General features: G+C 46.1%; 10 non-coding genes and 37 pseudogenes across 10 annotated transcripts; all 47 read left to right on the forward strand.

Annotated features, from left to right (window-relative positions):
* LOC142118626 (5S ribosomal RNA) overlaps window positions 1-113 on the forward strand; it is a 119-nt pseudogene extending 6 nt beyond the window's left edge.
* Window positions 114-352: 239 nt separating this feature from the next.
* Window positions 353-471, forward strand: LOC142118730 (5S ribosomal RNA). The gene has a single exon (XR_012683161.1). It is a non-coding gene; the product is annotated as a 5S ribosomal RNA (ribosomal RNA).
* An 82-nt stretch (window positions 472-553) lies between these two features.
* LOC142118667 (5S ribosomal RNA) lies at window positions 554-672 on the forward strand (annotated as a pseudogene).
* Window positions 673-751: 79 nt separating this feature from the next.
* Window positions 752-860, forward strand: LOC142118884 (5S ribosomal RNA; annotated as a pseudogene).
* Window positions 861-941: 81 nt separating this feature from the next.
* Window positions 942-1,060, forward strand: LOC142118805 (5S ribosomal RNA; annotated as a pseudogene).
* Window positions 1,061-1,139: 79 nt separating this feature from the next.
* Window positions 1,140-1,258, forward strand: LOC142118910 (5S ribosomal RNA; annotated as a pseudogene).
* An 81-nt stretch (window positions 1,259-1,339) lies between these two features.
* On the forward strand, window positions 1,340-1,462 carry LOC142118948 (5S ribosomal RNA; annotated as a pseudogene).
* Window positions 1,463-1,542: 80 nt separating this feature from the next.
* Window positions 1,543-1,661, forward strand: LOC142118725 (5S ribosomal RNA; annotated as a pseudogene).
* Window positions 1,662-1,741: 80 nt separating this feature from the next.
* On the forward strand, window positions 1,742-1,850 carry LOC142118955 (5S ribosomal RNA; annotated as a pseudogene).
* An 81-nt stretch (window positions 1,851-1,931) lies between these two features.
* LOC142118852 (5S ribosomal RNA) lies at window positions 1,932-2,050 on the forward strand. Its single transcript, XR_012683173.1, has one exon. It is a non-coding gene; the product is annotated as a 5S ribosomal RNA (ribosomal RNA).
* Window positions 2,051-2,130: 80 nt separating this feature from the next.
* On the forward strand, window positions 2,131-2,249 carry LOC142118897 (5S ribosomal RNA; annotated as a pseudogene).
* Window positions 2,250-2,330: 81 nt separating this feature from the next.
* LOC142118945 (5S ribosomal RNA) lies at window positions 2,331-2,439 on the forward strand (annotated as a pseudogene).
* An 82-nt stretch (window positions 2,440-2,521) lies between these two features.
* Window positions 2,522-2,640, forward strand: LOC142118981 (5S ribosomal RNA). The gene has a single exon (XR_012683198.1). It is a non-coding gene; the product is annotated as a 5S ribosomal RNA (ribosomal RNA).
* A 240-nt stretch (window positions 2,641-2,880) lies between these two features.
* LOC142118607 (5S ribosomal RNA) lies at window positions 2,881-2,999 on the forward strand. The gene has a single exon (XR_012683137.1). It is a non-coding gene; the product is annotated as a 5S ribosomal RNA (ribosomal RNA).
* An 81-nt stretch (window positions 3,000-3,080) lies between these two features.
* On the forward strand, window positions 3,081-3,189 carry LOC142118951 (5S ribosomal RNA; annotated as a pseudogene).
* An 81-nt stretch (window positions 3,190-3,270) lies between these two features.
* LOC142118806 (5S ribosomal RNA) lies at window positions 3,271-3,389 on the forward strand (annotated as a pseudogene).
* Window positions 3,390-3,468: 79 nt separating this feature from the next.
* LOC142118911 (5S ribosomal RNA) lies at window positions 3,469-3,587 on the forward strand (annotated as a pseudogene).
* An 81-nt stretch (window positions 3,588-3,668) lies between these two features.
* Window positions 3,669-3,791, forward strand: LOC142118868 (5S ribosomal RNA; annotated as a pseudogene).
* Window positions 3,792-3,871: 80 nt separating this feature from the next.
* Window positions 3,872-3,990, forward strand: LOC142118727 (5S ribosomal RNA; annotated as a pseudogene).
* Window positions 3,991-4,070: 80 nt separating this feature from the next.
* Window positions 4,071-4,179, forward strand: LOC142118956 (5S ribosomal RNA; annotated as a pseudogene).
* An 81-nt stretch (window positions 4,180-4,260) lies between these two features.
* On the forward strand, window positions 4,261-4,379 carry LOC142118864 (5S ribosomal RNA). Its single transcript, XR_012683174.1, has one exon. It is a non-coding gene; the product is annotated as a 5S ribosomal RNA (ribosomal RNA).
* Window positions 4,380-4,459: 80 nt separating this feature from the next.
* Window positions 4,460-4,578, forward strand: LOC142118898 (5S ribosomal RNA; annotated as a pseudogene).
* Window positions 4,579-4,659: 81 nt separating this feature from the next.
* On the forward strand, window positions 4,660-4,768 carry LOC142118947 (5S ribosomal RNA; annotated as a pseudogene).
* An 82-nt stretch (window positions 4,769-4,850) lies between these two features.
* Window positions 4,851-4,969, forward strand: LOC142118566 (5S ribosomal RNA). The gene has a single exon (XR_012683099.1). It is a non-coding gene; the product is annotated as a 5S ribosomal RNA (ribosomal RNA).
* Window positions 4,970-5,209: 240 nt separating this feature from the next.
* On the forward strand, window positions 5,210-5,328 carry LOC142118802 (5S ribosomal RNA). The gene has a single exon (XR_012683167.1). It is a non-coding gene; the product is annotated as a 5S ribosomal RNA (ribosomal RNA).
* An 82-nt stretch (window positions 5,329-5,410) lies between these two features.
* Window positions 5,411-5,529, forward strand: LOC142118669 (5S ribosomal RNA; annotated as a pseudogene).
* An 81-nt stretch (window positions 5,530-5,610) lies between these two features.
* Window positions 5,611-5,719, forward strand: LOC142118885 (5S ribosomal RNA; annotated as a pseudogene).
* Window positions 5,720-5,800: 81 nt separating this feature from the next.
* Window positions 5,801-5,919, forward strand: LOC142118807 (5S ribosomal RNA; annotated as a pseudogene).
* A 79-nt stretch (window positions 5,920-5,998) lies between these two features.
* On the forward strand, window positions 5,999-6,117 carry LOC142118914 (5S ribosomal RNA; annotated as a pseudogene).
* An 80-nt stretch (window positions 6,118-6,197) lies between these two features.
* Window positions 6,198-6,316, forward strand: LOC142118620 (5S ribosomal RNA). Its single transcript, XR_012683149.1, has one exon. It is a non-coding gene; the product is annotated as a 5S ribosomal RNA (ribosomal RNA).
* Window positions 6,317-6,397: 81 nt separating this feature from the next.
* Window positions 6,398-6,516, forward strand: LOC142118838 (5S ribosomal RNA; annotated as a pseudogene).
* Window positions 6,517-6,597: 81 nt separating this feature from the next.
* On the forward strand, window positions 6,598-6,716 carry LOC142118628 (5S ribosomal RNA; annotated as a pseudogene).
* Window positions 6,717-6,955: 239 nt separating this feature from the next.
* Window positions 6,956-7,074, forward strand: LOC142118742 (5S ribosomal RNA). The gene has a single exon (XR_012683162.1). It is a non-coding gene; the product is annotated as a 5S ribosomal RNA (ribosomal RNA).
* An 81-nt stretch (window positions 7,075-7,155) lies between these two features.
* LOC142118857 (5S ribosomal RNA) lies at window positions 7,156-7,274 on the forward strand (annotated as a pseudogene).
* Window positions 7,275-7,353: 79 nt separating this feature from the next.
* Window positions 7,354-7,472, forward strand: LOC142118915 (5S ribosomal RNA; annotated as a pseudogene).
* An 81-nt stretch (window positions 7,473-7,553) lies between these two features.
* LOC142118954 (5S ribosomal RNA) lies at window positions 7,554-7,676 on the forward strand (annotated as a pseudogene).
* Window positions 7,677-7,756: 80 nt separating this feature from the next.
* Window positions 7,757-7,875, forward strand: LOC142118728 (5S ribosomal RNA; annotated as a pseudogene).
* Window positions 7,876-8,343: 468 nt separating this feature from the next.
* On the forward strand, window positions 8,344-8,462 carry LOC142118796 (5S ribosomal RNA; annotated as a pseudogene).
* Window positions 8,463-8,540: 78 nt separating this feature from the next.
* On the forward strand, window positions 8,541-8,659 carry LOC142118921 (5S ribosomal RNA; annotated as a pseudogene).
* Window positions 8,660-8,743: 84 nt separating this feature from the next.
* LOC142118785 (5S ribosomal RNA) lies at window positions 8,744-8,862 on the forward strand (annotated as a pseudogene).
* Window positions 8,863-8,943: 81 nt separating this feature from the next.
* On the forward strand, window positions 8,944-9,062 carry LOC142118789 (5S ribosomal RNA; annotated as a pseudogene).
* Window positions 9,063-9,142: 80 nt separating this feature from the next.
* Window positions 9,143-9,261, forward strand: LOC142118795 (5S ribosomal RNA; annotated as a pseudogene).
* Window positions 9,262-9,341: 80 nt separating this feature from the next.
* On the forward strand, window positions 9,342-9,460 carry LOC142118712 (5S ribosomal RNA; annotated as a pseudogene).
* An 83-nt stretch (window positions 9,461-9,543) lies between these two features.
* LOC142118833 (5S ribosomal RNA) lies at window positions 9,544-9,662 on the forward strand (annotated as a pseudogene).
* Window positions 9,663-9,742: 80 nt separating this feature from the next.
* LOC142118602 (5S ribosomal RNA) lies at window positions 9,743-9,861 on the forward strand. The gene has a single exon (XR_012683133.1). It is a non-coding gene; the product is annotated as a 5S ribosomal RNA (ribosomal RNA).
* An 81-nt stretch (window positions 9,862-9,942) lies between these two features.
* On the forward strand, window positions 9,943-10,061 carry LOC142118791 (5S ribosomal RNA; annotated as a pseudogene).
* Window positions 10,062-10,141: 80 nt separating this feature from the next.
* LOC142118830 (5S ribosomal RNA) lies at window positions 10,142-10,260 on the forward strand (annotated as a pseudogene).
* Window positions 10,261-12,500: the final 2,240 nt, after the last annotated feature.

The raw sequence follows: 12,500 nt of genomic DNA on the forward strand, positions 1-12,500 counted from the left end.
AGCCACACCACCCTGAACAAGCCCAATCTCGTCTGATCTTGGAAGCTAAGCAGGGCTGGGCCTGGTTAGTACTTGGATGGGAGACCACCTGGAAATACCAGGTGCAGTAGGCTTTTTTTTTTCTCTCTTGTTCCGGCCTCCTTCAATGCTGGTTTTGAGATGTATAAGAGATATAGGTCAATAGGAAACCAATACCTACAGCCACACCACCCTGAACAAGCCCAATCTCGTCTGATCTTGAAAGCTAAGCAGGTCTGGGCCTGGTTAGTACTTTTTTTTTTCTCTCTTGTTCTGGCTTCCTTCAATGCTGGTTTTAAAATGTATAAGTGATGTAGGTTATTAGATAACCAATACCTACAGCCACACCACCCTGGACAAGCCCAATCTCGTCTGATCTTGGAAGCTAAGCAGGGCCGGGCCTGGTTAGTACTTGGATGGGAGACCACCTGGGAATACCAGGTGCTGTAGGCCTTTTTTTTTTTCTCTCTTGTTCCGGCTTCCTTCAATGCTTGTTTTTAGATGTATAAGAGATGTAGGTCAATAGAAAAACAATACCTACAGCCACACCACCCTGAACAAGCCCAATCTCGTCTGATCTTGGAAGCTAAGCAGGGCTGGGCCTGGTTAGTACTTGGATGGGAGACCACCTGGAAATACCAGTTGCTGTAGGCTTTTTTTTTTTCTCTTGTTCCGGCCTCCTTCAATGCTGGTTTTGAGATGTATAAGAGATGTAGGTCAATAAGAAACCAATACCTACAGCCACACCACCCTGAACAAGCCTGATCTTGGAAGCTAAGCAGAGCCGGGCCTGGTTAGTACTTGGATGGGAGACCACCTGGGAATACCAGGTGCTGTAGGCCTTTTTTTCTTCTCTCTTGTTCCGGCTTCCTTCAATGCTGGTTTCTAGATGTATAAGAGATGTAGGTCAATAGTAAAACAATACCTACAGCCACACCACCCTGAACAAGCTCTATCTCATCTGATCTTGGACGCTAAGAAGGGCCGGGACTGGTTAGTACTTGGATGGGAGACCACCTGGGAATACCAGGTGCTGTAGGCCTTTTTTTTTCTCTCTTGTTCCAGCTTCCTTCAATGCTGGTTTTGAGATTATAAGAGATGTAGGTCAATACTAAACCAATACCTACAGATACACATCTCTGAACAAGCCCAATCTCGTTTGATCTTGGAAGCTAAGCAGGGCCGGACCTGGTTAGTACTTTGATGGGAGACCACCTGGGAATACCAGGTGCTTTAGGCCTTTTTTTTTTCTCTCTTGTTACGGCTTCCTTCAATGCTTGTTTTTAGATGTATAAGAGATGTAGGTCAATAGGAAAACAATACCTACAGCCACACCACCCTGAATAAGCCCAATATCGTCTGATCTTGGAAGCTAAGCAGGGCTAGGCCTGGTTAGTACTTTGATGGTAGACCACCTGGATGGAAATACCAGGTGCTGTAGGCTTTTTTTTTTCTCTCTTGTTCCGGCCTCCTTCAATGCTGGTTTTCAGATGTATAAGAGATGTAGGTCAATAGGAAACCAATACCTACAGCCACACCACCCTGAATAAGCCCAATCTCGTCTGATCTTGGAAGCTAAGCAGGGCTTGGCCTGGTTAGTACTTGGATGGGAGACCACCTGGAAATACCAGGTGCAGTAGGCTTTTTTTTTTCTCTCTTGTTCCGGCCTCCTTCAATGCTGGTTTTGAGATGTATAAGAGATGTAGGTCAATAGGAAACCAATACCTACAGCCACACCACCCTGAACAAGCCTGATCTTGGAAGCTAAGCAGAGCCAGGCCTGGTTAGTACTTGGATGGGAGACCACCTGGGAATACCAGGTGCTGTAGGCCTTTTTTTCTTCTCTCTTGTTCCGGCTTCCTTCAATGCTGGTTTCTAGATGTATAAGAGATGTAGGTCAATAAGAAAACAATACCTACAGCCACACCACCCTGAACAAGCCCAATCTCGTCTGATCTTGGAAGCTAAGCAGGGACGGGCCTGGTTAGTACTTGGATGGGAGACCACCTGGGAATACCAGGTGCTGTAGGCCTTTTTTCTTTCTCTCTTGTTCCGGCTTCCTTCAATGCTGGTTTTGAGATTATAAGAGATGTAGGTCAATAGGAAACCAAAACCTACAGCTACACATCTCTAAACAAGCCCAATCTCGTTTAATCTTGGAAGCTAAGCAGGGCCAGGCCTGGTTAGTACTTGGATGGGAGACCACCTGGGAATACTAGGTGCTGTAGGCTTTTTTTTTTTCTCTCTTGTTCCGTTTTCCTTCAATGCTTGTTTTTAGATGTATAAGAGATGTAGGTCAATAGGAAACCAATGCCTACAGCCACACCACCCTGAACAAGCCTGATCTTGGAAGCTAAGCAGAGCCGGGCCTGGTTAGTACTTGGATGCGAGACCACCTGGGAATACCAGGTGCTGTAGGCCCTTTTTTTTTTCTCTCTTGTTCCGACTTCCTTCAATGCTGGTTTTGAGATGTATAAGAGATGTAGGTCAATAGGAAACCAATACCTACAGCCACACCACCCTGAACAAGCCCAATCTCGTCTGATCTTGGAAGCTAAGCAGGGCTGGGCCTGGTTAGTACTTGGATGGGAGACCACCTGGAAATACCAGGTGCTGTAGGCTTTTTTTTTTTCTCTCTTGTTCCGGCCTCCTTCAATGCTGGTTTTGAGATGTATAAGAGATGTAGGTCAATAGGAAACCAATACCTACAGCCACACCACCCTGAACAAGCCCAATCTCGTCTGATCTTGAAAGCTAAGCAGGTCCGGGCCTGGTTAGTACTTTTTTTTTTCTCTCTTGTTCTGGCTTCCTTCAATGCTGGTTTTAAAATGTATAAGTGATGTAGGTTATTAGAAAACCAATACCTACAGCCACACCACCCTGGACAAGCCCAATCTCGTCTGATCTTGGAAGCTAAGCAGGGCCGGGCCTGGTTAGTACTTGGATGGGAGACCACCTGGGAATACCAGTTGCTGTAGGCTTTTTTTTTTTTTCTCTTGTTCCGGCCTCCTTCAATGCTGGTTTTGAGATGTATAAGAGATGTAGGTCAATAAGAAACCAATACCTCCAGCCACACCACCCTGAACAAGCCTGATCTTGGAAGCTAAGCAGAGCTGGGCCTGGTTAGTACTTGGATGGGAGACCACCTGGGAATACCAGGTGCTGTAGGCCTTTTTTTCTTCTCTCTTGTTCCGGCTTCCTTCAATGCTGGTTTCTAGATGTATAAGAGATGTAGGTCAATACGAAAACAATACCTACAGCCACACCACCCTGAACAAGCTCTATCTCATCTGATCTTGGACGCTAAGAAGGGCCGGGACTGGTTAGTACTTGGATGGGAGACCACCTGGGAATACCAGGTGCTGTAGGCCTTTTTTTTTCTCTCTTGTTCCGGCTTCCTTCAATGCTGGTTTTGAGATTATAAGAGATGTAGGTCAATACTAAACCAATACCTACAGATACACATCTCTGAACAAGCCCAATCTCGTTTGATCTTGGAAGCTAAGCAGGGCCGGACCTGGTTAGTACTTTGATGGGAGACCACCTGGGAATACCAGGTGCTTTAGGCCTTTTTTTTTTCTCTCTTGTTCCGGCTTCCTTCAATGCTTGTTTTTAGATGTATAAGAGATGTAGGTCAATAGGAAAACAATACCTACAGCCACACCACCCTGAATAAGCCCAATATCGTCTGATCTTGGAAGCTAAGCAGGGCTGGGCCTGGTTAGTACTTGGATGGTAGACCACCTGGATGGAAATACCAGGTGCTGTAGGCTTTTTTTTTTCTCTCTTGTTCCGGCCTCCTTCAATGCTGGTTTTCAGATGTATAAGAGATGTAGGTAAATAGGAAACCAATACCTACAGCCACACCACCCTGAATAAGCCCAATCTCGTCTGATCTTGGAAGCTAAGCAGGGCTTGGCCTGGTTAGTACTTGGATGGGAGACCACCTGGAAATACCAGGTGCAGTAGGCTTTTTTTTTTCTCTCTTGTTCCGGCCTCCTTCAATGCTGGTTTTGAGATGTATAAGAGATGTAGGTCAATAGGAAACCAATACCTACAGCCACACCACCCTGAACAAGCCTGATCTTGGAAGCTAAGCAGAGCCAGGCCTGGTTAGTACTTGGATGGGAGACCACCTGGGAATACCAGGTGCTGTAGGCCTTTTTTTCTTCTCTCTTGTTCCGGCTTCCTTCAATGCTGGTTTCTAGATGTATAAGAGATGTAGGTCAATAAGAAAACAATACCTACAGCCACACCACCCTGAACAAGCCCAATCTCGTCTGATCTTGGAAGCTAAGCAGGGACGGGCCTGGTTAGTACTTGGATGGGAGACCACCTGGGAATACCAGGTGCTGTAGGCCTTTTTTCTTTCTCTCTTGTTCCGGCTTCCTTCAATGCTGGTTTTGAGATTATAAGAGATGTAGGTCAATAGGAAACCAAAACCTACAGCTACACATCTCTAAACAAGCCCAATCTCGTTTAATCTTGGAAGCTAAGCAGGGCCAGGCCTGGTTAGTACTTGGATGGGAGACCACCTGGGAATACTAGGTGCTGTAGGCTTTTTTTTTTTCTCTCTTGTTCCGTTTTCCTTCAATGCTTGTTTTTAGATGTATAAGAGATGTAGGTCAATAGGAAACCAATGCCTACAGCCACACCACCCTGAACAAGCCTGATCTTGGAAGCTAAGCAGAGCCGGGCCTGGTTAGTACTTGGATGCGAGACCACCTGGGAATACCAGGTGCTGTAGGCCCTTTTTTTTTTCTCTCTTGTTCCGACTTCCTTCAATGCTGGTTTTGAGATGTATAAGAGATGTAGGTCAATAGGAAACCAATACCTACAGCCACACCACCCTGAACAAGCCCAATCTCGTCTGATCTTGGAAGCTAAGCAGGGCTGGGCCTGGTTAGTACTTGGATGGGAGACCACCTGGAAATACCAGGTGCTGTAGGCTTTTTTTTTTTCTCTCTTGTTCCGGCCTCCTTCAATGCTGGTTTTGAGATGTATAAGAGATGTAGGTCAATAGGAAACCAATACCTACAGCCACACCACCCTGAACAAGCCCAATCTCGTCTGATCTTGAAAGCTAAGCAGGTCCGGGCCTGGTTAGTACTTTTTTTTTTCTCTCTTGTTCTGGCTTCCTTCAATGCTGGTTTTAAAATGTATAAGTGATGTAGGTTATTAGAAAACCAATACCTACAGCCACACCACCCTGGACAATCCCAATCTCGTCTGATCTTGGAAGCTAAGCAGGGCCGGGCCTGGTTAGTACTTGGATGGGAGACCACCTGGGAATACCAGGTGCTGTAGGCCTTTTTTTTTTTCTCTCTTGTTCCGGCTTCCTTCAATGCTTGTTTTTAGATGTATAAGAGATGTAGGTCAATAGGAAAACAATACCTACAGCCACACCACCCTGAACAAGCCCAATCTCGTCTGATCTTGGAAGCTAAGCAGGGCTGGGCCTGGTTAGTACTTGGATGGGAGACCACCTGGAAATACCAGTTGCTGTAGGCTTTTTTTTTTTTTCTCTTGTTCCGGCCTCCTTCAATGCTGGTTTTGAGATGTATAAGAGATGTAGGTCAATAAGAAACCAATACCTACAGCCACACCACCCTGAACAAGCCTGATCTTGGAAGCTAAGCAGAGCCGGGCCTGGTTAGTACTTGGATGGGAGACCACCTGGGAATACCAGGTGCTGTAGGCCTTTTTTTCTTCTCTCTTGTTCCGGCTTCCTTCAATGCTGGTTTCTAGATGTATAAGAGATGTAGGTCAATACGAAAACAATACCTACAGCCACACCACCCTGAACAAGCTCTATCTCATCTGATCTTGGACGCTAAGAAGGGCCGGGACTGGTTAGTACTTGGATGGGAGACCACCTGGGAATACCAGGTGCTGTAGGCCTTTTTTTTTCTCTCTTGTTCCGGCTTCCTTCAATGCTGGTTTTGAGATTATAAGAGATGTAGGTCAATACTAAACCAATACCTACAGATACACATCTCTGAACAAGCCCAATCTCGTTTGATCTTGGAAGCTAAGCAGGGCCGGACCTGGTTAGTACTTTGATGGGAGACCACCTGGGAATACCAGGTGCTTTAGGCCTTTTTTTTTCTCTCTTGTTCCGGCTTCCTTCAATGCTGGTTTTGAGATGTATAAGAGATGTAGGTCAATAGGAAACCAATACCTACAGCCACACCACCCTGAACAAGCCCAATCTCGTCTGATCTTGGAAGCTAAGCAGGGCCGGGCCTGGTTAGTACTTGGATGGGAGACCACCTGGGAATACCAGGTGCTGTAGGCCTTTTTTTTTTCTCTCTTGTTCCGGCTTCCTTCAATGCTGGTTTTTAGATGTATAAGAGATGTAGGTCAATAGGAAAACAATACCTACAGCCACACCTCCCTCAACAAGCCCAATCTCGTCTGATCTTGGAAGCTAAGCAGAGCCAGGCCTGGTTAGTACTTGGATGTGAGACCACCTGGGAATACCAGGTGCTGTAGGCCCTTTTTTTTTCTCTCTTGTTCCGACTTTCTTCAATGCTGGTTTTGAGATCTATAAGAGATGTAGGTCAATAAGAAACCAATACCTACAGCCACACCACCCTGAACAAGCCCAATCTCGTCTGATCTTGGAAGCTAAGCAGGGCTGGGCCTGGTTAGTACTTGGATGGGAGACCACCTGGAAATACCAGGTGCAGTAGGCTTTTTTTTTTCTCTCTTGTTCCGGCCTCCTTCAATGCTGGTTTTGAGATGTATAAGAGATATAGGTAAATAGGAAACCAATACCTACAGCCACACCACCCTGAACAAGCCCAATCTCGTCTGATCTTGAAAGCTAAGCAGGTCCGGGCCTGGTTAGTACTTTTTTTTTTCTCTCTTGTTCTGGCTTCCTTCAATGCTGGTTTTAAAATGTATAAGTGATGTAGGTTATTAGATAACCAATACCTACAGCCACACCACCCTGGACAAGCCCAATCTCGTCTGATCTTGGAAGCTAAGCAGGGCCGGGCCTGGTTAGTACTTGGATGGGAGACCACCTGGGAATACCAGGTGCTGTAGGCCTTTTTTTCTTCTCTCTTGTTCCGGCTTCCTTCAATGCTGGTTTCTAGATGTATAAGAGATGTAGGTCAATAGGAAAACAATACCTACAGCCACACCACCCTGAACAAGCTCTATCTCATCTGATCTTGGACGCTAAGAAGGGCCGGGACTGGTTAGTACTTGGATGGGAGACCACCTGGGAATACCAGGTGCTGTATGCCTTTTTTTTTCTCTCTTGTTCCAGCTTCCTTCAATGCTGGTTTTGAGATTATAAGAGATGTAGGTCAATACTAAACCAATACCTACAGATACACATCTCTGAACAAGCCCAATCTCGTTTGATCTTGGAAGCTAAGCAGGGCCGGACCTGGTTAGTACTTTGATGGGAGACCACCTGGGAATACCAGGTGCTTTAGGCCTTTTTTTTTTCTCTCTTGTTCCGGCTTCCTTCAATGCTTGTTTTTAGATGTATAAGAGATGTAGGTCAATAGGAAAACAATACCTACAGCCACAACACCCTGAATAAGCCCAATATCGTCTGATCTTGGAAGCTAAGCAGGGCTGGGCCTGGTTAGTACTTGGATGGTAGACCACCTGGATGGAAATACCAGGTGCTGTAGGCTTTTTTTTTTCTCTCTTGTTCCGGCCTCCTTCAATGCTGGTTTTCAGATGTATAAGAGATGTAGGTCAATAGGAAACCAATACCTACAGCCACACCACCCTGAATAAGCCCAATCTCGTCTGATCTTGGAAGCTAAGCAGGGCTTGGCCTGGTTAGTACTTGGATGGGAGACCACCTGGAAATACCAGGTGCAGTAGGCTTTTTTTTTTCTCTCTTGTTCCGGCCTCCTTCAATGCTGGTTTTGAGATGTATAAGAGATGTAGGTCAATAGGAAACCAATACCTACAGCCACACCACCCTGAACAAGCCTGATCTTGGAAGCTAAGCAGAGCCAGGCCTGGTTAGTACTTGGATGGGAGACCACCTGGAATACCAGGTGCTGTAGGCCTTTTTTTTTTCTCTCTTGTTCTGGCTTCCTTCAATGCTGGTGTTGAGATGTATAAGAGATGTAGGTCAATAGGAAACCAATACCTACAGCCACTCCACCTTGAACAAGCACAATGTCGTCTGATCTTGAAAGATAAGCCGCGCCAGGCCTAGTTAGTACATGGATGGGAGACCACCTGGGAATACCAGGTGCTGTAGGCCTTTTTTTTTCTCTTTTGATCCGGCTTCCTTCAATGCTGGTTTTGAGATGTATAAGTGATGTAGGTCATTAGGAAACCAAAAGCTACAGCCACAACACCCTGAACAAGCCCAATCTCGTCTGATCTTGGAAGCTAAGCAGGGACAGGCCTGGTTAGTACTTGGATGGGAGACCACCTGGGAATACCAGGTACTGTAGGCCTTTTTTTTCTCTCTTGTTCCGGCTTCCTTCAATGCTGGTTTTGAGATTATAAGAGATGTAGGTCAATACAAATCCAATACCTACAGCTACACATCTCTGAACAAGCCCAATCTTGTTTGATCTTGGAAGCTAAGCAGGGCCAGACCTGGTTAGTACTTTGATGGGAGACCACCTGGGAATACCAGGTGCTCTAGGCCTTTTTTTTTCTCTCTCTCTTGTTCCGGCTTCCTGTAATGCTGGTTTCGAGATGTATAAGAGATGTAGCTCATTAGGAAACCAATACCTACAGTCACACCACCCTGAGCAAGCCCAATCTCGTCTTATCTTGGAAGCTAAGCAGGGCCAGGCCTGGTTAGTACTTAGATGGGAGACCACCTGGGAATACCAGGTGCTGTAGGCTTTTTTTTTTTCTCTCTTGTTCCGGCTTCCTTCAATGCTGGTTTTGAGATGTATAAGGGATGTAGGTCATTAGGAAAACAATATCTACAGCCACTCCAACCTGAACAAGCAGAATCTCATCTGATCTTGGAAGCTAAGCAGGGCTGGGCCTGGTTAGTACTTGGATGGGAGACCACCTGAGAATACCAGGTGCTGTAGGCTTTTTTTTTTCTCTCTTGCTCCGGCTTCCTTCAATGCTGGTTTTGAGATGTATAAGAGATGTAGGTCATCAGAATACCAATACCTACAGCCACACCACCCTGAGCAAGCCCAATCTCATGTTATCTTGGAAGCTAAGCAGGGCCAGGCCTGGTTAGTACTTAGATGGGAGACCACCTGGGAATACCAGGTGCTGTAGGCTTTTTTTTTTCTCTCTTGTTCCGGCTTCCTTCAATGCTGGTTTTGAGATGTATAAGAGATGTAGGTCATTATGAAACCAATATCTACAGCCACTCTACCCTGAACAAGCACAATCTCGTCTGATCTTGGAAACTAAGCAGGGACAGGCCTGGTTAGTACTTGGATGGGAGACCACCTGGGAATACCAGGTGCTGTAGGCCTTTTTTTTTTTTTCTCATTTGTTCCGGCTTCCTTAATGCTGGTTTTGAGATGTATAAGAGATGTAGGTCATTAGGCAACCAAAACCTACAGCCACACTACTTTGAACAAGCCCAATCTCATCTGATCTTGGAAGCTAAGCAGGGCCGGGCCTGGTTAGTACTTGGATAAGAGGCCACCTGTGAATACCAGGTGCTGTAGGCCTTTTTTTTTCTCTCTTGTTCCGGCTTCCTTCAATGCTGGTTTTGAGATGTATAAGAGATGTAGGTCATTAGGAAACCAATACCTACAGTCACACCACCCTGAGCAAGCCCAATCTCGTCTGATCTTGGAAACTAAGCAGGGCCGGGCCTGGTTAGTACTTAGATGGGAGACCACCTGGGAATACCAGGTGCTGTAGGCTTTTTTTTTTTCTCTCTTGTTCCGGCTTCCTTCAATGCTGGTTTTGAGATGTATAAGGTATGTAGGTCATTAGGAAAACAATATCTACAGCCACTCCAACCTGAACAAGCAGAATCTCATCTGATCTTGGAAGCTAAGCAGGGCTGGGCCTGGTTAGTACTTGGATGGGAGACCACCTGAGAATACCAGGTGCTGTAGGCTTTTTTTTTTCTCTCTTGTTCCGGCTTCCTTCAATGCTGGTTTTGAGATGTATAAGAGATGTAGGTCAATAACAAACAAATAACTACAGCCATACTAACCTGAACAAGCCCAATCTCGTCTGATCTTGGAAGCTAAGCAGAGCCGGGCCTGGTTAGTACTTGGATGCGAGACCACCTGGGAATACCAGGTGCTGTAGGCATTTTTTTTTTCTCTCTTGTTCCGACTTCTTTCAATGCTGGTTTTGAGATGTATAAGAGATGTAGGTCAATAGAAAACCAATACCTACATCCACACCACCCTGAACAAGCCCAATCTCATCTGATCTTGAAAGCTAAGCAGGTCCAGGCCTGGTTAGTACTTTTTTTTTCTCTCTTGTTCTGGCTTCCTTCAATGCTGGTTTTGAGATGTATAAGAGATGTAGGTCAATAGGTAACCAATACCTACAGCCAGTGCCGTAACTAGACATTTTAGTGCCCTGGGCGAGACAGGGCACCGGCGCCCCCCATCTTAGTGGGAGTGACCTTTGTTGAGTAGGTGTGGCCAACCTACTGTTGGGGTGTGGCTAGCACTTTTCCTTCTATGTGTCATTGATATTCTTGAAAGCTGTAAAGAGCCCCAACAATGGTGAAAAAACTTGTATCTAGAAGAAAACCTATACACACTACGCAATATATATATAATATATATATATATATATATATATATATATATATACACACAAAAACTAATAATTTGACTTACTGTCCTTCTCTCAGTGATGAGGTGCAAATGAAAATCCTGGTCCGTCCACTGTACCCTGAGACAGGTCAGGTGGCGTGTTTCTCCTTCTCTAGTTGTTGTACCTGGGCCTGGTCTGGGACACAGGTGTAAGCCGCTCTAGTTAGGAGTTCCAAAAAAATTGGCTTAAAACAAAAATAAAAGTAATATAGCGATTCCAGACAGTGTAGCCTTTTCCTGTACATACTACCCTCACAATCCCAAACAGAATGTACAAACAACACTCTTGGCAGAGTGAAAGGTGATGGTGTATTGGGAGAGGTACAACTCATCTGATGGTGATATCAGCCATATATTTTCCTGCATATTAAAAATATATAAAAAAAACATGCTTGAGATATATATAGGGATATCCTTACAAAGAACTAATGATCAAATAAGGTTTGAGGTTACCATAGGGCAGACTAGATGGGCCAAGTGGTTCTTATCTGCCGTCAAATTCTGTGTTTCTATGGAGAGATGCTAGCAGTGCACGGTGTAGAATATTAAATTATTTGGTGTGCTGGGAATATAACAGAGGCATGTGGGGAAAAAGCACAGATTGTAGTATTAAAGTGACTTTGTTTTCCAGATTTTGCATATGTGACTGTGGACAATTTATTGCTTCATATTTACCTTCTCTTCTATACATCTGTATTCTTCTTCGCTATTCTTCTTCTATATTCTGCTGTTTTAAGACAGTCCTCTTCTACCTTCCCAGTCCAGCCGCCGCTGTAGCTCCTGGCTCTTCTCGGCTCCTCTGAATCCACTAGCAGCGTCATGACGTCGTGATGGGGATAGAGGGCAGAGTCCAGAAGCCAGGAGGAGTCTGGTCACCCCCTCTACACAAATGCCAGCCATACTGTGACATGTGGCGGGGAGGGGTGAAGAGGAGGGGAGACAAAGGCTTTCACTTGCATGGGGGGTGGCAGAGGCTGTTACACACAAAGGGGAGGGGGGCAGAGGCTGTCACATGAACACACACAGAGAGAGGGAGCAGAGATTGACACATACAAAGACACAGACACAGATGGAGGGGGCAGAGGCTGGCACACACACAGAAAGGGGGCCAGAGGCTGACACATACACAGAGGGAGGGGGCAGAGGCTGGCACACTCACACACAGGGAGGGGGCCAGAGACTGACACACACATACACTGATGGAAGGGGCAGAGGCTGACACACACACACACACACACAGGGAGGAGGCCAGAGGCTGACACATACACACTCACACACAGGGAGGGGGCCAGAGACTGACACACACATACACTGATGGAAGGGGCAGAGGCTGACACACACACACACACACAGGGAGGAGGCCAGAGGCTGACACATACACACTCACACACAGGGAGGGGGCCAGAGGCTGACACACACACACACAAAGGGGGGACAGAGGCTCTCCCAAGCAGAGAAGGAAAGGGGAGGAGACAGAAGTTGTGACACACAGTGGGATGTGTTACAGAGACAGAAGATGTACAGAGGTGAAGCTCCGCCCACTTTCGGATAAGCTCCACCCCCTCCGAAGTCCGTGAAACTGGAGGTATGCCGCTGTCTGTCACACTCAGAGATGGGGCGAATTTGAGGGAGAGAGACTGTCCCAGGGGAGGTTAGAAGAGGAGGCTCACATATTTAGTTTCCATGGGTGGAACCTGAACAGCATGGGCTCGCTGGCACTCT

Source organism: Mixophyes fleayi, unplaced genomic scaffold (assembly GCF_038048845.1).
Source record: "Mixophyes fleayi isolate aMixFle1 unplaced genomic scaffold, aMixFle1.hap1 Scaffold_1765, whole genome shotgun sequence".
Classification (NCBI taxonomy): Eukaryota; Metazoa; Chordata; class Amphibia; order Anura; family Limnodynastidae; genus Mixophyes; species Mixophyes fleayi.